The sequence below is a fragment of the Hyaena hyaena genome, unplaced genomic scaffold (genome assembly GCF_003009895.1).
Source record: "Hyaena hyaena isolate Hyena2069 unplaced genomic scaffold, ASM300989v1 scaffold_1826, whole genome shotgun sequence".
Taxonomy (NCBI): domain Eukaryota; kingdom Metazoa; phylum Chordata; class Mammalia; order Carnivora; family Hyaenidae; genus Hyaena; species Hyaena hyaena.
Window position 1 is genome coordinate 127,560 of NW_024082450.1, and position 15,811 is coordinate 143,370.

Genomic DNA, 15,811 nt, shown 5'->3' on the forward strand with positions numbered 1-15,811 from the left:
TTGACCTTCAAATTGATCAGAACCAGGAAAGGTAAAAAAGACCGTCTTTCATAATACTGGGTTGAACAGAGCCAGTTGAGTCTTGAAAGAAATTGCAGTGGTGTGTGTGTGTGTGTGTGTGTGTGTGTCCACTTTCAGTTTTGGTCACAAAGTAACACGGTTATTAATTCATCTTAATTCAGCTAGTATGAGCAAAGTAAGTGGATTAACACCTTCCTCTCCATTTTTTTGGGTCTCGTCTTTTAAATTTATATTCATCAATGTATCTGAGCGTTTCAACAATTCAGAAGTGAGCGCATTTCCTGGGGCAGAGGCGAAAGTACTGGTAAGTTTTGGACATGGGGTGGGGGGTGGGGGGACTCCTTCTGCTTTCTCTTTCCTGGCGGACAAACCCTGGCGGGCAATATTCCCTGGGACGAACAGGCCGGCCCTGGTTCTCCATGCTTCTATGGGAATTCTGTACTTCGTCCTAGGACGCATGAACACGGTCAATACTTAGTTACTTGTGATATTAAATGCCGTAGAAACAACACCTAGTTTATTCCTTGTCCACCACTGTGCCCCCAGCATCCAGCACAGGTTGACCTGCAGTATTCACTGAATATTCATTCGCGGAACGAATTAACACGAATGAACAACCGGGGCAACGCAGGAAAAGCGCAGCAGGAGTCTCGCGCCAGCAGCGGACCGGAGCGGGAGCGGGAGCGGCCTTAGCGCCTCTTTGCTCAGGGCACTGGGAGCAGCGATGCGGCGAGTCGTTGGACGCTCATCCCGTTGCCAGGCAACAGCGTAAGTAAAACTTTTCGACTGCGCGCGCGCGGAGGAGATCGGCGTGGCGCTGCCCCGGCGCCGCCTCAGGTGTGCGCACGCGCGTGCGCGCCCGCCGCGGCCCCGGCCTCCCTCGGTGGCGGCGGAGAGGCCCGCGGGGTTGGCGGCCTGGCGCTGCGTCCACGCTCCAGAGGTCTCGCAGGCCGGGAGACCCGGGGTTAAGAGCCCAGCGCCTTTGAGAACAATACCATTGTTTGTACGGTGAAAACTCAAGTCTTTTTGGCAAGAATATTTGGGAAAATACTTCTTTTCCTTGATTCTCCAAATCCAGGTGGCTGAAAAGGAAGCGGGCTCGTCCGGGATTTGAACCCGGGACCTCTCGCACCCGAAGCGAGAATCATACCCCTAGACCAACGAGCCGCCTACGTCCAGGCTTTCTCCATATTTTCAGGTAAGAAGAAATAGAATTCGGTTATCTTTATTCTGTTTACGAATAATTTGTTCCCTGAGATTTAATTCCCCACCAGTCACCTGCATAAATGAAAGAGTTGGAGGAGCTGTTTGCGCGCGTGGTCGCTGGTAGTTTCAGTCGCCATGATGCCACTTGGCGCTAAGGCTGGTCACCTGTAGGAAATTTGGACATTTTATTTTTCCTTTGCTTTCCTTTGCTAAACTACTTTAAGTCGTTTACCTCATTTCCATCTAACTTTGAATTAAGTTAGGTGAGAAAAATTCTTGTTTTGTAGTTTTCCTCTTCTCACTTCTATCCTTTTTGAAAGTTGAAGATTATCATTACTGAGGGGGCCCTAGGCCACAACGTCTTTTCTGCTACCGGAAATCCCACTCATCCGAGGTAGATTTCTTAACATTAATGTCTCAGGGGCATCGAGACATTAGTATTAAATGCGTTTATTAACTTAACCAAGAACATGGTTGAAGTCAGAGGTTTCACAGTGGACCACTAGCTAATATATCTAAACCACACTTTATTTTTTTAAAATTTTTAACCACATTTTAAATCCATGTAAACATGTATCCGTGGAACTAATACACATTTTCAATTTTATTTTGCTGCACTGAATTTGATACCTTCAGAATTAAAAACAGTTTCCCTCATTAGGTTCATCCTTCCCATTATTCTATAATTATTTATAGAATATGTGTTTGTTTTTATTGTTTACTCAACATGAAATTCTTTTACAAAGACAAGTAGAAATAATGATTTTCTTGAATATGTGAGAAGAGAAATCAATCCTTTGTGAAAGAGAATGGATTTACACTAGCGCTCCGTTTGCATTTTGACTTGGATTTACTGGGTCTTTTAAAATAATTCTGGGGTTGCTAGGCATTCCTCCATCTCCTACTTCCTTAATGTTGGAATAGTGGGATTTTTGTGACAATCCAACTGCTTGCTTTTTATCTTAAAAGTTTAAAAAAATTTCAGTGCTTTCTCTAACACCTGTCTACAACTGGTAATAATTTCTAACTGCCCTCAAACTCAAACCGGGAGCCATGGGTGGACTTAGCATTCTTCCATGAAAACACGTTCTCTGCAAGAAATAGCACCTTATTTACAGATGGGTCCCCTGACCCAGGACTGTAGTAAGACTTCAAATCAAAATGTAAATGCTTCATGTGGAAAAGAGTTGTTCAACCTGAACCTAAAAATTTCACAAAGATGCAATTCCTTGATACCCAATTGAGATCGCATCCCCTCACCTTGAAATCAACTGAATAGATGAGTTTGTTAATCTTTGAACTCAACACAATGGTCTTGGAGTCACACCTTCCACAGAGCCATCTGCCGTCCAGACCTCAAACTTCTGTTCTCTCTTCATTTCCGTACTGTAATATACTTTCCTTTTCCTCCACCCAACTTTCCTAAGGATAATGAGTCATTCATTTACTTCTCAGACTCCAAACGAAGGTCATTATGTAAACATTGCTAAAAGGAGTATCATTTTACACAGTAGGGAACCCACATGTAATTCATACTCTAGTCATTTTATGGAGATGTCTACTGTCCTTATCCAGGCCATGTAAATCGTATGTAATAGGATGTTTAGCTATGTTGGGCAAACATGATTATATTCATAATTAAATTCAAGTTCCTTGGAAAACAGAAAGCACACCATGAAGATACAGTTACAGAAGACAACTTAGGACAATGAATATAAAATTTCCCAACAAAGGAAAACAATGCTTATTCATCAACTTTCTATTTAATAATTACTCAGCGTCCAGCGTCAGATTGATGTTAGCCCCTGGGTTATCAAAGACCAGAGTTTCTGTCCTTAACAAACAGCTCACTCCAACTGGGACATGCTGCCTGTCACTATCTCTGTCACTTTCCTAACTGTTCTCAGCTAAGATTTTCTTCTATGCTCTTCCTGTCTCTCACCAAAAAGAGCTCCTTTTGGACTTTTTCAGGTGGTAACCAGGGACAGCTCTCCTCTGTTTAATGGCAGCACCACCACAACCTTTATACCTGTCACTCAATTCCATTGTCTTTGGAAATATTACTGAAGCACTAGCCTAGTGTCATTTGTTAGATAGGACAAGGAAGCAGTGGTGGTACCGAGTAAATAAGAGTCAAAGGGAAATTTTTTCTCTTCACACTTTCAGAGTCAGAAGGATGAGCCACAATCTTCTTGGCTATTTGATCAGTGTAACTATGTTTAAATGACACCTAATATACATTTGGGGATCTTATGGTCGCTTCTTAACTTAGGCTCATGTTACTAAATTTTTCATCCTTCTTCCATCTGTTGTATAAGAACCCCTACGACATGGGTTCTATCTGTAGATGAATCTGTGACTCACTTAACCCAATAAAGTTTGCATTAGGACAGTACTCTAGTTTTGATTGGTATTTTTATCTAAAGAATATACTTGAACTCTATTCTAAAATATTTTTAGTGTTTTATTTATTTCTGAGAGAGAGAGAGAGAGGCAGCATGAGCAGGGGCAGGTCAGAGAGATGGGGAGACACAGAATCCGAAGCAGGCCCCAGGCTCCGAGCTGTCAGCATAGAGCCCGACGCGGGGTCCGAACCCACAAACTGTGAGATCATGACTTGAGCCAAAGTCGGATGCCCAACCGACTGAGCCACCCAGGCTCCCCAAGAATATATTTGGACTCTATTCTAAATTTCATAATATACTTTCTGGTATGACAAATGATGTGAGGGGCATTCATCTTAATTTTCTATGGTTTACTTTCACGGAGGGAATTGCTTGACATTTTCTTTAACAAGTCCCCCCAAAACTGGCTTCCTCACAAATGAGACAGAGTGAGGCTGGACTTGGGTCCCCTCACCCCAGCCACAAAACCCAGTGTTCCTTGGCTGCCTTCACGCAAAGGAAAAGCCAAACCTCTGCCATTGAGTAGCGGATCTTGCAGGAATATAGAGGCGGGATGCTCACTGACAGGGGTGTCTTGATTGTGAAGACTGGTAAAGGTGGGACCAAACCAGTGTACCCCAAGATGGACCTCAACGCTAACTTTTCCCCCACATTCCCCCTCATCATAATACTGAAAAAAGCATGCTCAGGGGTGGAGATTTACCACGCTGATGAGATCACTTCCTCTGTGGGATTAGGTGTCATTAGATGTCTGTGCCCCTTTAAAGCTCTCTGCCCCTCCTCAGAGACCCAGCCTCCCTGTACTCCAGTCCCAGCCCCAGCCTGACCCTGCCTGGGTCACCCCTCGGCCGCTTGTCAATATCTATTATGTAGGGGACCCGAGGGCCCAGTTAGGTGCCATGAGGAAGCATTCCCATCAAGGTACTGATGGCCATATTGGGTCCCCCAAAACCAGGTCGTACCCCAAGCAGAGGTCATTATCACTCCATCTGCTCTATGCCTTTGAAATCTCTATATTCTGCTATAACTAAGCAGAGTCCTTCAGAGACTTAACGCTTCAGTGCAAGTAGCTGTCTTGAAATTCTGTGTAGCGTGGCCTCCCGGCTCGCTGAGTTTCTCACCAACTCCCTCCTCTGGAAAGGCAGTGCAGGCGATGAATGCTGCACTCGTCTCCCTCTCGTGCTTGTCCTTAGCTTTACAAGGTTTGGCTTTTTGTTAGGATTGAGAGAGAGGCGTTTGAAATGTCAGCTCCTTGAAAAGACGGTTCATCAACCCACTTAAGGTTCTGATGAAGTTTTTTTAATCAGTGTTTTTCTGAACATTTTTCTATAATTAACGACAGGGCCCAGAAGATGGCTGATTTTGCTGTCAACCCTAACTTCTTCATCTTCATCAGGTTTCCTGTCTTCTGTCTCCCGAGGGCGCCATCTGGTTTGATAACCTCACCCTCTATTTCTGCTTGTCTGGTCCCGTTCTTCCTAAAGGTCACTAACAGGCCAGTTCCAGAGAGAACGACGGGGCCCCGGTCCACCCCCTGGCCTGCACACGCGGACTCCTGAGACCGACGACTCTGTGCCGGCCTCATTTACTCCTGTGGACACATGTCACGACTGTCCTTGGGTTTGTATTTCCTTCTGGGTCAACTGAAATGTCCCTGTGACTCTTGGCCCTCTGGACCGACTCAAAGTCTTGGAGGGGGAGGGCCTCAGATGCGAAGCCCTGGAGAGCCCGGACACCTGGCGCTGCGCACCGCCCAGGTCCCAAGGTCACTCTGGGCGAGGAGCGAGGCTGCCTGTAGGTCCAGGGCCACCAGCTCCCATAGACCCGAGGACAGGAGCACTGTTTCTGTAAAGGTTCTCTCTCCATTTATTTTTTTTCTATCCTTCCAGGCCTCGTTTGTTGTTGTGTTTTGTAAAGTTATTTTAGTTTCTACCTTTTGATACCTCTGTAACGCTTGCTAAGAAGGGTCTTTGACTTAATGTTCCATTTCACTAATTTGATCTTTGGGTATACTGCCCACTGTCTTATCTGATAGTCTACTGAGTTTTCAAAAAATTCGTTCATTTCTTATCCGTGTCTAGTGTCTCTGACTGTTTCCTCGTCATAACTGTTTATTCTAGCGTCAGGTTTACATTTTCTTCCTTTCCGACTTTAAGGATATGACTTGATGACTTCATGACTTTGTATTGTGTTTATTTTAAATCCTTATTCTAAGTCATCCACAAATTCTGTCACCTCTACCCTAGATTTCCTCGTTATTGTCATTTTAAATAGGTCTTGCACCCTGCAGATAACTCTTGCCACCCTCTGGACCCACGGTCTCCCCTTGTTGGTAATAGGGGCAAACCCTCTCCCTGATTGCGCTGATCCCAGTGATACAAGGCGAGAATGGCCATGCCACGTGGCACACCCTTCTGGTTGACTGCATGGGTCGCGCTACCTCTCACTTGTCCCCTCCCCACACAGAAGCCATCCACCTCCACCGAGAAGTTGTCCTGTACCATCTGCTGTGACACTGGTTTTTCTAAAACGTGTCCCTGTCTTCGCTGGGATGTACGTGAGGAGATACTGTTCGGGTGGAAAGCAGGGAGTTAATCTCCTCAGAGGTTACTCTGTCTGGCTTTTAAACATAGGGTTCTTTTTTCCATTGGCTACTTTTTCCTGCTTTGTCAGTGATTATTTGGCCATGTGTTTGTGGGTCCATTTTTGGTTTCTCTGTTCTGTTCCATTGATCTATGTGTCTGTTTTTGTGCCAGTACCGTACTGTCTTCATAATTATGTAATAGAGGTTAAAGTCCGGGATTGTGATGCCTCCAGCTTTGGTTTTCTTGTTCTACATTACTTTGGCTATTCTCGGTGCTTTGTGATTGGGATTGCACTGGATGTGTAGATTGCTTTGCATAGTGCAGACATTTTAACAATATTTGTTCTTCCAATCCATCACATGAAAAGTTTTTCCATTTCTTTGTGTCTTCTTCAGTGTCTTTCATAAGCATTCTATAGTTTTCAGTGCACAAATCTTTTACCTCTTTGGTTAGGTTTTTCCTAGGTATTTTATGCCTCTTGGTGTAGTTGTTAATGGGATCGATTCCTTGATATCTTTTTCTGGTGCTTCATTATTGGTGTATAGAAATGCAACCAGTTTCTGTACATTGATTTTTTTAATAATTTATTTTTGAGACAGAGAGACAGAACAAGAGTGGAGGAAGGGCAGAGAGAGAGGGAGACAGAATCTGAAACAAACTCCAGGCTCCGAGCTGTCAGCACAGAGCCCGACGTAGGGCTCGAACCCACAAACCGTGAGATCATGACCTGAGCCGAAGTTGGACTCTCAGCCGACTCAGCCACCCAGGCACCCCTGTACATTGATTTTATATCCTGCGATGTTGCTGAATTCATGGATCAGTTCTAGCAGTTTTGGGTGGGGTATTTCAGGTATTCCATGTAGAGCATCATGTCATTTGTGAAAAGTGAAAGTTTGACTTCTTTGCCAATTCTGATGCCTTTTATTTCATTTTGTTGTCTGATTGCTGAGGCTCGAACTTCTAGCACTATGTTAAACAACAGTGGTGAGAGTGGACATCCCTGTCGTGTTCCTGATCTGGAAAGTCTCAGTTTTTCCCCATTGAGGAATGTATTCACTGTAGGCCTTTCATATATAGCTTTTATGATATTAAGGTATGTTCCTTCTGTTCCGGCTTTCTTGAGAGTTTTTATTAAGAAAGGATGCTGGGGGTGCCTGGGAGGCTCAGTTCATTAAGTGTCCAACTTCAGATCAGGTCCTGATCTTGTGGCTTGTGAGTTTGAGCGCTGTGTTGGGTCCTAGGCTGACAGCTTACAGCCTGGAGCCTGCCTTAGATCCTGTGTCTCGCTCTCTCCCTGCACCTCCCCTGCTTACACTCTGTCTCTCTCTCTCAAAAATAAACATTAAAATTTTTTTTTTTAAAAGAAAGGATGCTGTATTTTGTCAAATGCTTTTTCTGCATCTATTGACAAGGTCACATTGTCTTATCCTTTCTTCTGTTAACATAGTGTGTCACATTGATTGATTTGGGAATACTGAACCAGCCCTGCAGCTCAGGAATGAATTCCACTTGATCATGGTGAATAATTCTTTTAATGTACTGTTGAATTCGATTTGCCATATCTTGTTGAGAATTTTCCATCCAGGTTCATCAGGGATATTGTCCTATAATTCTCCTTTTTAGTGGGGGGTCTCTGTCTGGTTTGGGAATCAAGGTAATGCTGGCTTCATAGAATGAGTCTGGAAGCTTTCCTTCCATTTCTATTTTTTTGGAACCTCTTGAGAAGGATAGGTATTAGCTTTGTTTTAAGTGTCTGGTAGAATTCCCCAGGGAAGCCGTCTGGTCCAGGACTCTTATCTGTTGGGAGATTTTTGATAACTGATTCAATATCTTCACTGGTTATGGGTCTGTTCAAATTTTCTATTTCTTCCTGTTTGAGTCTTGGTAGTGTGTGGGTGTCTAGGAATTTGTCTGTTTCTTCCAGAGTGTCCAGTTTGTTGGCATATGATTTTTCATAGTGTTCTCTAATAATTGTTTGTATGTTTGTGGTGTTGGTTGTGATCTCTCCTCTTTCATTCATGTTTTTATCTATTTGGGTCCTCTCTTTTCTTTTTGAGAAGTCTGGGTAAGGGTTTATCAATTTTGTTTATTAAAAAAAAAACAGCTCTTAGATTCATTCATCTGTTCTACAAATTTTTTGGATTCTATATTATTTATTTCTGCTCTAATCTTTATTATTTCTCTTTTTCTGCTGGCTTTGGGCCTTCTTTGTTGCTCTGTTTCTAATTCCTTTAGTGTGAGGTTAGGTTCTGTATTTGGGATCTTTCTTGCTTCTTGAGATGGGCCTGGATTGCAATGTGTTTTCCTCTTAGGACTGCCTTGGCTGCATCCCACAGGGTTTGGACTGTGTGTTTTCATTTCCATTTGCCTCCATGTATTTTTTAATTTCTTCTTTAATTTCCTCGTTAACCCATTCATTCTTAAGTAGGATGTTCCTTAGCCACCATGTATTTGGGGGCTTTCCAAATTATTTCTTGTGGTCGATTTGAAATTTCAGAGAGTTGTAATCTGGAAATATGCATAGTGTGATTCCAATCTTTTTGTACCTATTGAGGGCTGATTTGTGACCCAAAGACAGTCTCTTCAGCAAATGGTGTTGGGGAAACAGGACAGCAACATGCGGAAGAATGAAACCGGACCACTTTCTTACACCATACATAAAAATAAATTCAAAATGGATGAAAACCCTAAATGTGACAGGAAACCATCAAAATCCTACAGGAGAAAACCTAATCTGCAGCAACTTCTTACTTGACCTGTCACCAAAGGCAAAAGAAATAAAAGCAAAAATGAACTATTGGGACTTCATCAAGATAAAAAAGCCTGTGCACAGCAAAGGAAACAATCAACAGAACTAAAAGGCAACCAATGGAATGGAGAAGATACTTGCAAGTGACGTATCAGATAAATGGTTAGTATCCAAAATCTATAAAGACCTTACCCAACTAACACCCAAAAAGCAAATAATCCAGTGAAGAAATAGGCAGAAGACATTAATAGACACTTTTCAAAAGAAGTCATCCAGATGATCAACAGACACATGAAAAGATGCTCAACATCGCTCATCATCTGGGAAATACAAATCAAAACCACAATGAGGTGCACCTCACACTGGTCAGAGTGGCTAAAATAAACAAGTCAGAAAACAACAGATGTTGGTGAGGATGTGAAGAAAGTGGAGAACTCTTTTGCACTGCTGGTGGTAATGCAAACTGGAAAACAATATGGAGGTTCCTCAAAAATTTTAAAGTAGAACTACCCTACGGCCCAGCAATAGCACTACTAGGTATTTATCCAAAGGATTCAAAACTGCTGGTTCAAAGGGACACATGCACCCCAATGTTTATAACAGTGCTATCAACAATAGCCAAATTATGGAAAGAGCCCAAATGTCTATCAACTGACAAATGGATAAAGAAGCTGTGGTATGTACATACAAAGGAATACTATTTGGTGATGAAGAAGAATGAAATCTTGCCATTTGCAACAACATGGATGGAACTAGAGGGTATTATCTAAGTGAAATAAGTCCGTCAAAGACAGATAAATGATTTCACTCATGTGTGGAATTTGAGAAACTTAGCATAAGACCATAGGGGAAGGGAAGGAAAAATAAGTTACAAACAGAGAGGGAGGCAAACCATAAGAGACTCTTAACTACAGAGAACAAACTGAAGGTTGCTGCGGAGGGGGTGGGGGGCATGTGCTAAATGGGTGATGGGCATTAAGGAGGGCAGTTGTTGGGATGAACACTGGGTGTTGTATATAAGTGATGAATCACTGGGTTCTACTCCTGAAGCCAAGACGACACTGTATGTCAACTAACTTTAATTTTAATTAATCAGTCAATCAATCAATCAATCAATCAATCAGAGGGTTCAAGTTCTAGCCTAAGTGATAGCAGGTATCTCAGTTACAACTTTGAAATGTTTTACACCACTGAACATTCTAAGTGTTATTTTGGGATAGATAATGACTACAACATCATAAAACTCCAAGAAGTGGTTTACTTTCTATCCTTCCTCTCACTCTGCATTTCTTGAATTTTTATATTGGGTATTCTTCAAGAAATACATGCAGTTTCCTCTTGTCTCCAGCCTACTGTGTTATCACACAGCTTCCAAAAGTGGGTGATAAAGGTGAGAGGTAACAATGGAAAAATTCAAATCTCCCAAACGCATATCTTAAAGAATATTTTTAGGATTTAAGTATTTTATAATAATGGGGAAATCTGGGTGGATAAATCAGTTAAGCGTCCATCTCTTGATTTATGCTCAGGTCATGATTTTGAAGTTCCTAAGTTGTCCCACGTTGGGCTCCAGGCTGACAGCACGGAGGCTGCTTGGGATTCTCTCTCTCCCTCTCTCTCTGCGCTTCCCTTGCTCACGTTCTCTCTCTCTCTCTCTCTCTGTCTCTCTCTCTCTCTCTCTGCCTCCTCTCTCCCTCTCTCCATCTCAAAACAAACTTTATAAAAAGAATAAATGCTTTCCAGTAATGAATTGAGTCTTCCCATTAATGAACTTGGTGTAACAAAGCTGTCCTTTCTCTTAATTACAAGTCCCAGCCTCTTTATTCACACTGATTTCAGCGGTTCCAAGTTTTGTGTGCATTCGGCTCTCTGGCACATAGTTTTACCTTAATTGTCCCTGGGCTGGCAGGAATTCCAGGGACAGGTTTGTCACTGCTAACCCAGTGCTTAGTTTGCCTAGCAGTCAGGCATGCAGAACTCACGCATGTTTTAGGGAAACAACAGATCATCTAGAAGCAAACAAGAGTTTTGGTGTTAGTTGGCCCCTGCAGAGCTTCCTGAGGATAATATGAACCTGGGTCCTCTGAGGAGGGTGGGGAGACACTGAAGAGAGAAGCAGTCCCCTCCAGGTTGGCAGGTGGCAGTTTTGTTAGCAAGAGAATTTACATACTAGGTTTGTCTTCAGTGGCCTGTGGACAAGCAGATCCCTGCACCTGCCTTCCAACTCTTAGAAGTTTGTATAGAGGTCCTCACCGGCTTCAGTCACATAGAGTGTCTAGACGGCCTCAACACTACGTCACTATCTCAAAGCTGGGTCCCTGGGGCAGCTTCTGGAAGCAGAAGGCGATCAGAACACATAGTCCAAGGACAGTGAGGAGCTCCCATCGCCAGGGTCCAGCTCAAAGTCAGCCAGTGGTCACATCCTCTCAGTGACCTGCCCAGCATTTTCAAAGCATCCATTCAATTAGAGATGGTAATGGTTTGACTTTTAGCTCGTTGTCAGAATCGGGGTCCAGAGCTCTAATTAGTAAATCATGGAGTGGTCTTTATTCATTTCTGTAAAATTAATGAGCAATTGCAGGCCACCAGACAGTGATCTGTGTGCTCTGGTATATTCCTCCTGTTATACTTTGTAAGGATCATGATGTCATTATTATCATTCCCATTTTTCAGATCAAGGGTTTCTGAAATCTAGTGTATTTTACTGGCAACTTGGCTGAATTTTACCACTCAGGCTTTTGTAATAGCCTGCTATGGGTTATAATGCACTGAAGAAAAAGTAACATTTTGAAAAAAAAAATTTTTTTTAATGTTTACTTATATTTGAGAGAGAGAGAGAGACAGAGACAGAGCACAAGTCGGGGAGGGACAGAGAGGGAGACACAGAATCTGAAACAGGATCCAGGCTCTGAGCCGTCAGCACAGAGCCCGATGCTGGACTTGACGCGGGGCTCAAACGCATGAGCCATGAGATCATGACATGAGCTAATGCCAGACACTTAACCGACTGAGCTATCCAGGTGCCCCAAGAAAAAGTAACATTAAAGAGAGGCAGAATTTTTTTTTCTTTTTAAGTTTATTTATTTTGAGAGAGAGAGAGAGCAGGGGAGGGGCAAAAAGAGAGAGAAAGAGTCCCAAGCATGTTCTTGTGATGCCAGCGCAGAGCTAGACACGGGGCTCGAAGTTATGAAACTGTGAGTCACAACCTGAGCCAAAACTAAGAGTTGGGTGCTCAACCAAATGAGCCACCCAGGCACCCCGAGAATTTTGTCATTTTGATAAAAACATATTTACGTGATACATAGCATCTTTAGTCAGCAGCAATAGTCTCCAAGCATGTGAATGCTCGGAACGAATTTCCATAGTCCAGGCATTGGAAGTTTTATTTTCATTGAGGTAAAATACACATGAAGACACACACAGCCTACTTACATAGCTCAGTGAATCTTTACAAATCATACCTGTTATAAAACCTCCCCCCAGGTGAAGAGTAAAGCATTAACAGACGTAAGCCAGGAGTGTCTCCCATTTCTCCATTCCCCGCACTGTCCTAGAGAACCGACTACCCTGACTGAGCAGCACAGGTTCGTTTTTCTGTCCGCTGCCTGATTGCCATCGTTCTTCCCTTCCCGCCATGCTCCCATCTTTCAGTGGGAAAACGTACAATCAGACCCCCAGCTCTCGTGTTTCCAGCACTGCCACTGTTGTGCCCGAATCGCGAGTCCCCTGAGACCTCCAAGGAGCCGACACCGATGCAAGTACATAAGGGTCTTTATTACAAGCTCGAGCAGGGGCTCACCCATCAACCGGCGCAGCAGCAGCAAGGAGAAGCCCAAAACAATAGCGAGCAGGGTTTTTATGGGGTCAGGGACAGGGTGTTAACAGTCACACGTTGTACGTATAGCATCATCACATAAGCACCAATCATAATTGTACAGCGCCCATGGTTACAGTTTTGACCATTCAGTATCTGTGAGGCATCCGTTACTCTTGGCGGGACCCAATCATGACCTTTGAGAATCCTTTGAAAATGACCAATTATGAGGTGAGCTCAGAGGGCCCAGGTGGGGTTCAGGCAAGTGGTGAGTGATTGGTTAGTTTGTACAGAGTAACTACCTGCAGTCCCCAGCCCTGACTCAGACCACAGGAATGTTACACATTTCTTTTGATTGGCTGATCCGAGGGTGGCTTCCGCCGAAGCTTTTCCTGGAACTGGGGCTACGTGCAGCCCGAGGTTGTTCTTAATGGAGGACTTAATTTCAGGATCTTCACCACCAAAATAAATTTAGAGATTTAGATTATTTGATTCGAAAACAGTAAACTAGTGGAAGGGGAGATGGGCAGGATTCTGTGAGGACTCCCATGATTCTTTTCTCTCTGGTGTGCAGACCTGGTAGAATCCTCTCTCCTAGAATATGGGCGAGACATCTGGATATGGTGTAATTTCACTACTGTGGGGAAGGAAAAATTCTTCCTCTACCCTTCAAGGTCTTCCAGCTGTTTTAAGAGTTAAGTTGACGTGAGACACATTAATAGGAGAAAACAATAGAAGTTACTACATGTGCCTGGAGTGCAAATAATGAAATTGAGACCTAAAGAAATGACCAAGGCAGGCAGTGTTTATACTTTTTAGACAAAGAGATGGTACATTTTTGAGTAATTGACAGGATAAAGAAAACAGATGTTTGGGAACTTTAGTTAGTAAGGAATTGTAAGTAGAATTTGGGCTGAGATGGTAGATTAGTAAAAACATAACAAGTCTGTTTATGCAACTTTCTCTGCTCTTAAATTTTCCATCTCTGGTGACAAGAATTTTTTGCTTCTTAGTACAGGGTGGGTATCTTTCATATGAAAGATTTATTTCCTGCATTAGGGGAAAGAGCAGAAGGTCTGAGGTCTATGCACTGTGTTTCCCTAATAATAGCTTTAATTAAAAATAATCAGTATGCCATTGTGGTACATTTAGGGACAACCTGACCTTGGCCCCTACACTACTGTGATTGGATTACTTTCTATGACACAGTTGAAGGGATTTCTTTCAGATGTAATTAAGCTCCCTAGTCAATCAGCCTTGAGTTAATAACAAAAAAAGAGAGATGAAGCCTTCCAGATGCCTCCATCTTGGAGCCATCTGTGTGGCCCAGCCCGTAGTCAACCCCCCTGTGTTCATCAGCATCACCCTGGACAGAAGTCCTTGGGCCCAGTCTCCTTCGAGCTGTTTGCAGACAGAGTTCCAAAGACAGCAGAAAACTTCTGCGTTCTGAGCACTGGAGAGAATGGGTTTGGTTATAAAGTTTCCTGCTGTCACAGGACTAATTCGGGATTAATGTGCCAAGGCAGTGACTTCACACGCTCTAATGGCACTGGCAGCAGGTCCACCTCTGGGGAGAAATTTAATGACGAGAACTTCATCCTGAAGCACAGGGGTCCTGGCATCTCGTCAGTGGTGCCCTGGACCCAGCACGAACGGTTCCCGGTTTTTCGTCTGCATCGCCCGCACTGCTGTGATGGTGAGCAGGGGGGCTTTGGCAAGACAAGGAGGGCGTGAGTATCGCGGAAGCCGGGGCGCACTTGGGGTCCAGGAATGGCAAGACCAGCAGGAAGATCACCGTTGCTGACCGGGGACAAATCTAATCATTTGACTTGTGTGGTAGCTTACCTACCAGGCCGTTCCTTCTTCTTCTTCTTCATTTTTAACGTTTTATTTATTTTTGAGAGAGAGACAGCGTGAGTAGGGGAGGATCAGAGAGAGAGGGAGACACAGAATCCGAGGCAGGCTCCAGGCTCTGAGCTGTCAGCACAGAGCCCGACACGGGGCTCGAACCCACAAACTGTGAGATCATGACCTGAGCCAAAGTCGGACTTAACCAACTGAGCCACCCAGACGCCCCCAGACTCTTCCTTCTATAGCTCAGGGGAGCATTCCTTCACCTCCATCTGCTTGAAACATCCTACAATCTTCATGTTCGGGCTGCAGTTCTACGGGTCCCGTATCTTCCTTACTCCTCTCCAAGTCTAGTGGGATTGCAGAGCTACATTTATGATTATGAAATAAAAACTAAACAACAACAAAAAAGAGAGTGACAGATTATCCTGGATGAGTCTGACCTAATCAGGTGAGCCTTTTGGAAGAGAGTCCAAAAGAGACCTATTCAGAGTAGGAGAGGCTCCCCTGCCAGCTTTGAAGAAGCAAAGAGCCATGATGTGAACTGCTTATGAAGGGGGTCACATGGCACGGGGTGTCCTCTAGGAACTGAGGGCACGGGTTCTAAAACAACAAGGAACTGAGATTTGCCAGCCAGCAGTGAGCTGGGAAGACCTCAGACGAGACTGCGACCTTGGCTGACATTGTGTATTGTGTCTGGTGAGACACCAATCAGAAGATGCAGGGGCGCCTGGGTGGCTTAGTCGGTTAAGCGTCCGACTTTCACTCAGGTCATGATCTCGCGGTTCGTGGGTTCGAGGCCCGCGTCGGGCTCTGTGCTGACTGCCAGCTCAGAGCCTGGAGCCTGTTTCAGTCTGTGACTCCCTCTCTCTCTGACCCTCCCCTGCTCACGCTGTCTCTCTCTCTCTCTCTCCTAGAAATAAATAAAACATTAAAAAAAAATTAAAAAAAAAAAAGATGCAGCTAAGCCTCGTTCCTGACCCTCTGAAACTATGAGATAATATGTTTGTGTTACTTTAAGTCCTTAAATGTGTGTTCGTTTGTTATGCAGCAATAGAATACTAATATACCAGAGTATGTGGATGTGGTGTTTTCTTGACTGAAAGTCATTCAAGTTGGTATTTCATTTCCCCTTCTGGAAAAAGAATCATCACCGTGTTGGGGGGGAGGGGGGGGAGGC

General features: G+C 43.9%; 1 non-coding gene and 1 pseudogene across 1 annotated transcript; one reads left to right on the forward strand and one right to left on the reverse strand.

Annotated features, from left to right (window-relative positions):
- Window positions 1–1,116: 1,116 nt before the first annotated feature.
- On the reverse strand, window positions 1,117–1,188 carry TRNAP-CGG. The gene has a single exon. It is a non-coding gene; the product is annotated as a tRNA-Pro (tRNA).
- Window positions 1,189–14,062: 12,874 nt separating this feature from the next.
- LOC120226733 lies at window positions 14,063–14,600 on the forward strand (annotated as a pseudogene).
- The last annotated feature ends 1,211 nt before the right edge of the window (window positions 14,601–15,811 follow it).